The sequence below is a fragment of the Schistocerca nitens genome, chromosome 1, assembly GCF_023898315.1.
Source record: "Schistocerca nitens isolate TAMUIC-IGC-003100 chromosome 1, iqSchNite1.1, whole genome shotgun sequence".
NCBI classification, from domain to species: Eukaryota; Metazoa; Arthropoda; class Insecta; order Orthoptera; family Acrididae; genus Schistocerca; species Schistocerca nitens.
In genome coordinates, this window is record NC_064614.1 from 200,044,063 (window position 1) to 200,056,201 (window position 12,139).

General features: G+C 42.9%; 1 protein-coding gene across 1 annotated transcript in view; it reads right to left on the minus strand.

Moving 5' to 3' along the window:
* LOC126235080 (sodium-dependent dopamine transporter) overlaps nt 1–12,139 on the minus strand; it is a 644,375-nt gene that overhangs the window by 437,257 nt on the left and 194,979 nt on the right. The gene's annotated exons all lie outside the window — the stretch shown is intronic.

A 12,139-nucleotide genomic window follows, 5' to 3' on the forward strand; every position in this document is an offset into this window, starting at 1 on the left:
ACTATTCTACTGATCGAAATCGGAGCCAACGTCTTGCTACATCAGTAACCTCCCCATCATCCAGGTAATGTTTCCTGCTGAGTTCATCCTTCATTGGGCCAAACAGATGGAACTTGGAAGGAGCGAGATCCGGGCTATATAAGGTGGATGAGGAACAACAGTCCAATGAAGTTTTGTGAGCTCCCGCCGGGTGCGCAGACTTGTATCAGGCCTTCAATTGTCATGGAGAAGAAGCAGTTTTTTTGCATTTTTGTGGCGACGAACACGCTGAAGTCTTTTCTTCAATTTACTGAGAGTAGCAGAATACACTTCAGAGTTTATCGTCGCACCACGAGGGAGGACATCGAACAGAATAACCCATTAGAACTCCCAGAAAACCGTTGCCCCCGACTTAACCGGCTGAGGTTGTGCCTTTGAATCTTTTTTTCGGAGGAGAGGTGGTATGGCGCCACTCCATATGTTCCGGTTCGAAGTAATGAAACCATGTTTCATCACCTGTGATGAAGTTCGCGAAGCAATTGTCACGATCAACCTCGTAACACGAAAGCAGCTCCGCACAGATTGCCCTTCATTGCTCCTTATGGTCTTCTGTTAGATGGCCAGGAACCGAGCGAGCACACACCTCGGAATATCCCAACTGGTGGACAACTACACAATGTGAAACTTCCTGGCAGATTAAAACTGTGTGCCGGACCGAGACTCGAACTCGTGACCTTTGCCTTTCGCAGGCAAGTGCTCTACCGACTGAGCTACCCAAACACGACTCACACCCCGTCCTCACAGTTTCAATTCCGCCAGTACCTCGTCTCCTACCTTCCAAAATTTACAGAAGCTCTCCTGCGAACCTTACAGAACTAGCACTCCTGAAAGAAAGGATATTGCGGAGACATGGCTTAGCCACAGCCTGGGGGTTGTGCAGTTCTGCAAAGTTCCCAGGAGAGCTGCTGTAAATTTTGGAATGTAGGAGACGAGGTACTGGCGGAATTGAAGCTGTTAGGACGGGGGTGAGTCGTGCTTGGGTAGCTCGGTCGGTAGAGCACTTGCCCGCGAAACGCAAAAGTCCCGAGTTCGAGTCTCGGTGCGGCACACAGTTTTAATCTTGCAGGAAGTTTCATGTCAGCGCACATTCCGCTGTAGAGTGAAAATTTTATTCTAGTAACTACACAGTGTATCAACTACTAACAGAGACGTCCAATTGAGCGGCGACGTGTTTAATTGTGATCTGTCGATCATCTCAAACGAGAGTGTCAGCACGTTCCAACATTGCAGGAGTCACAACTGCGTGCAGCCGTCCGGCTCGAGGGAGATCGGACAGATTTGCGCGACCTTGTTGCGATGAAGACAGACGCCTCATCCAGCGACCCACCGTGCTTTTGCTCACTGCCAGATCTGCGTATACATTGTGCAAACGCCTGGTTTTGCGCAAAAGAAACTAAATAATAGGCCGGCCGAAGTGGCCGTGCGGTTAAAGGCGCTGCAGTCTGGAACCGCAAGACCGCTACGGTCGCAGGTTCGAATCCTGCCTCGCGCATGGATGTTTGTGATGTCCTTAGGTTAGTTAGGTTTAACTAGTTCTAAGTTCTAGGGGACTAATGACCTCAGCCGTTGAGTCCCATAGTGCTCAGAGCCATTTGAACCATTTTGAACCAACTAAATAATAGCTCTCTGTTTGAAACGCACTTCCGTTACAGACGCCATTTTGAAGGCTACATATTTATTTAATACGCCGTTTCGTTCATAATTTGTGTTAGTTTAAGTTTATTTCGAAATTCATGCTGCTCCCACACCACTACAAAAAATTTGTAAGCACTATTGGCCTGGCGTTTTAATCATTAAATTCTGTTCTTTGAATTTGTTTTACATGTACTTGTATGAACTGAAGGGTGCTACTTCTGAATATTCTGGCAAGCTAGAATGTTAATAAGTGGAGGCGTGTGAGGTAACAGGCGAGTTGTGGCGCCCTGGAAATATTCTAAGTTCGGAGTTGGAGTGGCTGCGTGGGGGCTTCTCGGCGGACCACGCCCCGGCAGCAACCACATGGTGCCGAATGTTAGCTGAGCATGAGAGGCAGCCCCAGCGTGTGGTCCATCGACCACGTGGCTGGGAATTCCTTGGTGATGCTGTGTCGATGAAAGAGACTTGTATGCCGAGAGTGTCAAAGATGGCGGACTTTGTGAAACCTTAATGGCAGATATTTCACAGTTCGTACAGAAATTCATAGTAGCCAGATGAATCATGATACCTCAAAAAGAAACATGTGCATTACCATTATTTGAACAACGATTCTGATGGTGTTATCAGATTTTCAATGTCTTTATTAGTTTAAAGTTTAGTATCTGCTGATAAATTATACAAGTAATACCCTGCAACGAATTTCCAAAATCTAAACGGTTCATCCGATTTTGTCAATCGACGTGTCTTTAGAAAAATATTAATGTAAACCTAAATTGGTATGAATTACAGGCATGTAACTTGAATAGTACTCGAGTTATTGGAGGTCAAAATTTCCGATTACTACTAATCGCGTCAGGCCATAAGTACTCCACAGTGAAACGAAAAAACGGTGACAAAATGCTTATAAATATATTTATTCATCTATGTCTTTGTTTATATCCGATATATACTATACATGAAGAAATTGGTTAAATATTTACTGTGTTTTAGAAAGCACAGAGACATTAGGCTACTGGCCTACCTCTTGTTCTATTCCTTTGATATATGTTCATTTAATTTGTTTACGTATATAATGATGTGTGTTAGAACGTGTTTACGGTCCAGCCGTAGGAATATTTATTTAATTTTAAGTTATTTAAATGTAAATCCAGTATTTCGTATGTGTTTCAATACGTTCGTGAGTGTACATTGGCTTGGAGACATGGAGGGAGCGTCGCAGGTTCGAATCCTGCCTCGGGCATGGATGTGTGTGATGTCCTTAGGTTAGTTAGGTTTAAGTAGTTCCAAGTTCTAGGCGACTGATGACCTCAGAAGTTAAGTCGCATAGTGCTCAGAGCCATTTGAACCATTTGAACATGGAGGGAGCGCTCTAGCCAACCACAGCGCTCTTTACTAAGGGAGGCGACTACCGAAGTGAATGGTGGGGCAGTTTGGACCAGTGCGGCGCGAGGTCAGTCGCACAGGACAAGAGGAGTTCTGGACAGTATGGCACAGCACACGGGAAGTGCTGACAGTACGGTGCTGGACGGAGAGTCGCGGAATAGACTTGGAGTGTGGAGCAGTTTGCGCGTGGCCGCGGGAGATAGAAATATTTCGTAGTGCCGACTTGTGCACGTGTGAAATTTCCGTGGTTTATGCAGTGAAGACGTAGTATGCGTTTGGAAGTGAATATCTCGCGAGCTATGTTGTTGCTCATAACTAATTACATGAAGTAGGAATCTATTATTTCCCTGTAATTTAACGTATATTTTATTTAATTGCTGGACCATCGAAACCAATAAGTGTTTTGCATAAATATACCGCATTCTTAAAAATACTTCTACTATCGTACTCATCATTGAAAGTCGTTAAGATAGTACCTGCAGATTCTATTTCATTGCAATCTATCATTTATAAATTTCTACCTTACATTCGCAATTGCCGAGTGATAGGAACCTTTGACCATTCGATTCATATGTATATTCATATTGTATACTGTAGACTCAGCAGTATTTGGCTTGTAATGCGGCAACTACGTATCCCAGCCCCTAGACAACTAAACCAGCCAAAACTTCTACCGAGCGAGGTGGCGCAGTGGTTAGCACACTGGACTCGCATTCGGGAGGACGACGGTTCAATCCCGTCTCCAGCCATCCTGATTTAGGTTTTCCGTGATTTCCCTAAATCGTTTCAGGCAAATGCCGGGATGGATCCTTTGAAAGGGCACGGCCGATTTCCTTCCCAATCCTTCCCTAACCCGAGCTTGCGCTCCGTCTCTAATGACCTAGTTGTCGACGGGACGTTAAACACTAACCACCACCACCACCACCACCAAAACTTCTAACATTTCAACTTTGAGTCTGAGGGTACGTGGTTGAGGGCCACCACATCACATCATTTATTCATATTTGAAATCCTGCAAGACCATCTCCACCCATTCATGGACTTCATGTTCTCAACTATGATAGACAGTGCGACATGTCACCGGACGATCGTTTGTGAATGGTTTGAGACTCATTCTGGACAGTTTGAGCGAAAGATTTGGCCACCCAAATCGCCCGACATAGCGGCGGGGGTCAGTTACAGAACAAAATCCTGCAACGGGAACACTTTCGTAGTTATGGTTGGTTGTAGAGGCAAGTCGCGCCGGATTAGCCGAGCGATCTAACGCGCTGCAGTCGTGGACTGTGCGGCTGGTCCCGGCGAAGGTTCGAGCCCTCCCTCGGGCATGGTTGTGTGTGTTTGTCCTTAGGATAATTTAGGTTAAGTGGTGTGTAAGCTTAGGGACTGATGACCTCAGCAGTTAAGTCCCATAAGATTTCACACACATTTGAACATTTTGTAGAGGCCACATGGCTCAATATTTCTGCAGGTGGCTTCCAACTAGTTATAGAATCCATGCTACGATGAGTTGCTGCACTAACCGGGCATAAGGAGGTCGGACACGATATTAGCAGATATCTCATGACTTTTGTCACCTTAGTGTAAACTTAAGTGCTGTGTAATTTCTGACCTGTGCACATCTTCTGTTCAGTAATAGGACATGTGTAATTAGTGAATGTAAACTTTTTCTTTTGACGGTACTTAGGTAAAAAGCCTAGGAACAATCGTACGCACTTTGTTGTGCATGTATCAATTATTATGTTGAAGTTTGTATTAATTTTAAATCAAATTATTCGGAATTATTTTACTCTTTTTAACATTTCATTTAGGCTTTGTGGAACAACCATTAACATTCCAACTACGTTGTAAATATGTATTATGTATTTTTTCCTAAATATTCCCGATCTTCGAAGATCAATTCATTATTGATCTACGGAATTCTGGTCATACATAAAGCACACCAGTGGCAAGACACAATCAATATCTTCACTGCGCGATAACAACGGTGAAGTCACAGATGACAGTGCCACTAAAGCAGAGTTATTAAACACGGTTTTCCGAAACTCCTTCACTAAAGAAGACAAAGTAAATACTCCTGAATTCCAATCAAGAACAACTGCCAAGATGAGAAACATAGAAGTAGATATCCTCGGTGTAACAAAGCAGCTTAAATCACTTAATAAAGGCAAGGCCTCCGGTCCAGATTGTATACCAGTCAGGTTCCTCTCAGAGTATGCTGATAAAATAGCTCCATATTTAGCAATTATATACAACCACTCGTTCACAGAGAGATCCGTGCCTAAAGACTGGAAAATTGCTCAAGTCACACCAATACACAAAAAGGGAAGTAGGAGTAATCCGCTGAATTGCAGGCCTATATCACTAACGTCGATTTGCAGTAGCGTTTTGGAACATATACTGTATTCAAACATGATGAAGTACCTCAAAGAAAACGTTTTATTGACACATAGTCAGCATGGATTCAGGAAATATCGTTCTTGTGAAACACAATTAGCTCTCTATACTCATGAAGTAATAAGTGCTATCGACAGGGGATGTCAATTTGATTCCATATTTTTAGATTTCCAGAAGGCTTTCGACACCGTTCCTCATAAGGGTCTTCTAACCAAACTGCGTTCCTGCAGAGTATCGCCTCAGTTGTGCGACTGGATTCGTGATTTCCTGTCAGAAAGGTCACAGTTCGTAGTAATAGACGGAAAGTCATCGAGTAAAACAGAAGTAATATCCGGCTTTAACCAAGGAAGTGTTATAGGCCCTCTATTGTTCCTGATCTATATTACCGACACAGGAGACAATCTGAGTAGCCGTCTTAGATTGTTTGCAGATGATGCTGTCATTTACCGTCTTGTAAAGTCATCAGATGATCAAAACGACTTGCAAAATGATTTAGATAAGATTTATGTATGGTGCGAAAAGTGGCAATTGAGCCTGAATAAAGAAAAGTGCGAAGTTATTCACATGAGTACTAAAAGAAATCAACTAAATTTAGATTACGCGATAAGTCACACAAATGTGAAGGCTGTAAATTCAGCTACATACTTACGGATTACAATTACAAACAACTTAAATTGGTACGATCACATAGATAATATTGTGGGTAGAGAAAACCAAAGACTGCGATTCATTGGCAGAACACTTAGAAGGTGCAACAGGTCTACCAAAGAGACTGCTTACACTAAGCTTGTCAGCCCTATTCTGGAGTACTGCTGTGCGGTGTGGGATCCGTATCAGGTGGGACTGACGGATGACATCGAAAAAGTACAAAGAAGGCTCGTTTTGTATTATCGTGAAATAGGGGAGATAGTGTCACAGACATGATCTGTGAATTGGAGTAGCAATCATTAAAACAAAGGCGTTTTTCGTTGCGACGACATCTTCTCATTATATTTCAATCACCAGTCTTCTCCTCCGATTCCGAAAACATTCTGTTGGCACCCATCTACATAGGGAGAAATGATCATCACGATAAAATAAGAGAAATCAGGGCTCGCACGAAAAGTTTAAGTGCTCGTTTCTCCCGCGTGCCGTTCGAGAGTGGAACAGTAGAGAGACAGGATGAAGGTGGTTCATTGAACCCTCTGCCAGGCACTTTATTGTGAATAGCAGAGCAATCACGTAGATGTAGATGTAGATCTAATCTAATCTCTGTACACCCAACATGCTATCGTATTAGAGGCCGTTGTAGGAAACCGTCTGACACGGTCCTTGTAATCCGAACCCGATTAACAAGATAAATAATAGTATAGAACATTCATAGTTCGTGTTTTGATTGATAAATAATAAGGGTACGCCTTGCTGCAATAGTTACTACACTAAGAAAATTAAAACGGGGCGTATTTCGTGGAATGTATCTCAGATTCATCTTGGCTGTTAACAGCTTTTCCCCTTCAAAAACTCAGCGACGAGATGCGGAAGTGAACGGCGTTAGCACGCAATAAACGTGGCCGAGGACGGCCGAAATTTTCGATCTGTCGCTGGGGGCCGAGGCTGCTGAGGGACGGGGCGTTTCGCTGGGACGCCGGAGCCGTGCATTACGGCACGCTGGATGGGAACCGCTGTGATGGCGCCTGCGGTAACACGATTGTCCTCAGGCTCAAATGACTCCCGTGCTCACCAGCTGGAAGAGCGACAATACAGGTGAGCTCTGATTCCAAACACAGGCCACCCTTCGCCGACGCTGGGTTTCAGGCAAGGTGGCTGGAAGCATGTCTGGTTTCACTCTAAGAAACGGAAATAAAAAAAAAAAAAGGCAGTCACTTGGTAGCACATGCGATGCTGGGAAAAGCTCCGATAACGTGAAGTGACGTCAGGTGTTCGAAGTCCAGAGGAGGAAGCAGCACAAATTCATAACTTTAGTCTACAAGCAACCGTAAAAAGCAAGACAGAAGATGTGTGATATACCAGTATTATTTTAAAAGATCTCATATTCGCCATTGACTGTAGAAAGTATTTATTTTCACAATTTCAGTTTCGGCCTTGAGGACATTGTCATGTGGTATACTTCAAGCGACTGTGCTTCATGACATGTCAAACTTTAAAAATCTTACTTCATGTCATCATCGCTTCTGAGCCTTATAACTATGTTAACATCCTTAACACAAATCCCAGTAAACTAGTGTTTACATGCGAGGCAGTTGGCTCGGAGGTACATTCACAGATCGTTATTTTCGTTTCCTTTTGTAGCATATCACTTGATAATGGCCTTGAGGCCCAATCTAGAATTGTGGAAATAAATCAATAGCGAATATGATGTCTTTTATAAAGTTCTACATGACTGAGAATCCCATCCATGAGAAGAAAGGGTACCATTACGGTAATTTGTAGCGGGAGGGAGGGGGGGATCTAGACTTGGGGATATGGAATATTTTTAATATTTTATATGGCGACTTGTAAGCAGCCATAAAAAAATCCCAGTTCTGACCTTGTTAAAAGCCGGCATAATACCGGCTTTTAAATCATTTTCTCGAAAGAAAAACATCTGACTACACTACATTTCTTTCTTTGCCTGAGAGCTAGGGAGTGGGGTGGGAGGTGGCCCTTCTTGCCCCCGGGTATGGGCGCCCTTGATGAGATGTTACTCAGTAATTATTTTACATTTTTCCTTTCCAGGCAGTAATTCAGCTTATCTACTCGTAAAGAATGATTGACTGAACCCCATCGGATTTTTCCAATTTAGTGGTCGTCGTCACTACCTGGGATGCGGATAGGAGACGATGACATATTTGTTAACATTTCTTGGCACTTACCCTCTAGGAGTAAAACTCCTGCCAGTTTTCAAGTTGCGCACAAGACTCTGTTATTTTTTCTACTGCCGATTGTCGAGCAGTCTTATATGCATTCAGTCGACTAAACATACCATGATGAGCCTTGGATGTCTAAGAATTTTCTCTCTGTCTTTCTCTGTCTCTCTTTCTCTCTATCCTTATCTATCTATCTACCTGTCTATCTATCTATTTATCTGTCACTCCACCGGCAGGGGTGGCCGAGCGGTTCTAGGCGCTACAGTCTGGAACCGCGCGACCGCTACGGTCGCAGGTTCGAATCCTGCCTCGGGCATGGATGTGTGTGATGTCCTTAGGTTAGTTAGGTTTAAGTAGTTCAAGTTCTAGGGGACTGATGACCTCAGAAGTTAAGTCCCATAGTGCTCAGAGCCATTTTTTTATCTGTCACTCCCTCCAGTTATCAAACTTTCTAAGGCTTCCACATCGACGAACAACACTAAAGAATCGTTGCTACGAGTGTTCTGTAAGCGAATACACAAAGAATCAGTAGTGGTTGCTGGAGGACCGTGACAGATAGACATATTCGGTGGCAGAAATTCCTGGCAAACGCGAAGAACACGGAAGTTTTAAACATCGTTTATCGAAGGCGGCTTCCGTTTCCTTACTGCACATGTTGTGGCATTCTCCAGGTGAAATCAGCGATCTATAGCAGGGTGAAGGAGAATCTGTACCTCCCTCCGTAAATTCTCCTCGTGTAGCTGTTGTTATTGAGAGTACTACTGAAGCAGTATGCTGATCTCTTAATCACATTTTGTTTTTAAAGGTGTTCCTAATCAACACACTTTGTTGGATATTCGTTTTATAAATTGAAAAGCTTTGATTTTGCTGCAGTGTATTTTATTTTCTCCAGAGGCGTTTCATCTTTTACATTAAAGTGACTTGTTGGAGTCTGTCCGCTATACTGCCGTCGCCACAGCTGTCCAACAAGTGTGCTGTTATCAACAGAGTACCAGTTGATACTCATTCGAAAATACTCAGCACGGCGTTGACCACTGCAGTTTGAAGCGTTTGTTGTTATGGACAATGGAAATCGAGGCAGTGGAATGAGTACCACTAGCATAGCATGTATCGGATAAAGCAGAACTGTTGAAACCCTACGAATCGAAACGTCATCGAACGCAAACACATTTTCCGGCCACCGACTATTCTGGAGCTTTCGAACTAACATACAGATACTGCGTCCGCTGACGTCGATGAGGAATATCGATCTGTCTGAACCGTGCCATAGACGTCTAATAGCTATCTGTTCTAACGCTTCACATGATTTTTGAAGTTGAGTGTGCTGTACTGCTTTATTATAGACGACAGAATATTTTCTAAACAATGATTAGATCTCACAGTTTGCGTTTTTGACGTTATTTAGAGTATGTCTCATATTCATATATATATATATATATATATATATATATATATATATATATATATATATATATATATATATATATATATCATTACCACAGTTCAAAAGCTTCTTGTGCCTGATGGTATACGATGATCACGAAGTAGTCATAATAGAGGTTTACCCCAGCCTAGGATAGTGGTACAGTACGATTTCCGGTACGTTCTGAAATCTGTTCGATAAGACGTCTTCAATCTAATCACATACCGATTTTGTAAACACACATTTTGTTGATCGAACACTTTCGGTTCATGCGTCCAGCGGACATAATATTCGGAGAGGAGACATGGCGCCGTCTCCCGGTGCGCTGACGAACATTATTTTTTTAAAATTGTGTTTTAAATCTTTTATTCCACCTCTAACGGAGATGGTGGGCTGCTGTAGGGGAGCATGGCCCATTTCAGCCAGTAGTTGTAGTTTGTTCTGTTTTGGCAACATTTATTTAGAGAGTTTGGGCGCTTATTTAATTTTGTAGGATTTTTAATTGTATATAAATGGACAATTGGGAGGAAGATGTTATTTAAGTTTTCTTGATTCCAAATCCCGACATACGCCTTACAGCTGAGAGAAAATTCTCGTCAGAAGAAACCACAGGTGGAATTGTTTGCCTGTTGTTCTGGCTTATATGCCTTCATATTATCTCAGTGCTCTTGATAATGCGACATCGTGAACTTGGAATTTTGTTTACGTAGAAAATTTTTGTCTAATTCTGTAGAAGATGAATAACTTGAAAATTTGGTCATTGTAGAGAACTGATTGCTTGTTCTTTCTATATCAGGCTATTACATCATCCCAAATCCTTGTTGGTACTCTTGATCTGTTGACAATCTGTTGATTTCTTCGTTTTGCAGAGGACTCTGTTGGAGTGAATTCGATACTACTTCGAAAATAATACAGGGAGGAAAAGAATATTTGAGTTTCGTAAAATTAAAACCTGTAGGATAATGCTGCAAGAGTGATTTTGTAAGCCCATTGCAGAATCTAGTGATTTGTTATTTTATTGTGTCTAGCATGTTTTGGATTTTATGCATTTCGTAAAGGAAATTTTTGTTGGGAAGTCACAGCGTAGATCTCCAGCTGTTCCGAGCATTCTCCAATCAGCAGACAGAATTTTGTTAGTTCGGTTAAATGACGTAATCCATGCTTGAGATCCATCGAGAATGGGGCGGACAAATATCCTGTATGTGAGAAGGGCAACTGGTTGTTCCACTCCACGTGTTCGGTATTTCATGAGATGTATTACGTTAAGTCAGCTTTCGGCTTGTTTAATCTTTACAGAAGCGTTTTTCTGCCAATTTAGGAGTTCATCTAGATGGATTCCGAGGTATTTAACGTTTGGCTGTGGAGTAATTTCTTAGCCAGCTGATGTCCTGCGGGCGCACTGTCGACTTATACGTCCTCCATAAGCGGTTCGCTCCCGAGCGAGCGCGTCGGCGGGCGACGAGCGATTGCGTCAGCGTGGCCGGCGACTCCCATCGGCACAACCCGGCCGCAGCAGCGTGGGTGTAGGCACTCTGTCCGCCCCACCCGTCACCTCCTTGTGTTCGCTGAGTGTCTTCTTAATTAGACCCAATGCTTATGTGAGTAAATGCCCGCACACGTCCGCAATTCTGTGGACTTTATGAAAAGGCGTCAACAACTTCCGGCTCAAGGACTCAGACATCCTGGTGAGGTTTGATGTCGTTTCGCCATTCACCATGGAGCCACTAAGAGAGTTACTGGAACTCATTGGACAGAAATTTTACTTGAAGACCATCGACTTCAACAGGTATGTCTTGACCACTACTTTATTTTCTGTTTAATGGAGAGTGCTATGAACAAAGGGGCACAGAGTAGAGTAATCGGTACACTGTCAAACATGAAATCCAAAAATATATTGCCAGCTGTGATTGAGCACTGTAAACACCAAGGAAAGATGTGCAGATTTCCATTGACGCCTGATTCCCCTACAAATTTTTATTGCCAATCAAGTAAAGCCCTAACGGTTACACTGTTCCAAATGTAACTTTAACTACAGGGTGTTTCAAAAATGACCGGTATATTTGAAACGGCAATAAAAACTAAACGAGCAGCGATAGAGATACACCGTTTGTTGCAATATGCTTAGGACAACAGTACATTTTCAGGCGGACAAACTTTCGAAATTACAGTAGTTACAATTTTCAACAACAGATGGCACTGCAAGTGATGTGAAAGATATAGAAGACAACGCAGTCTGTGGGTGCGCCATTCTGTACGTCGTCTTTCTGCTGTAAGCGTGTGCTGTTCACAACGCGCAAGTGTGCTGTGGACAACATGGTTTATTCCTTAGAACAGAGGATTTTTCTGGTGTTGGAATTCCACCGCCTAGAACACAGTGTTGTTGCAACAAGACGAAGTTTTCAACGGAGGTTTAATGTAA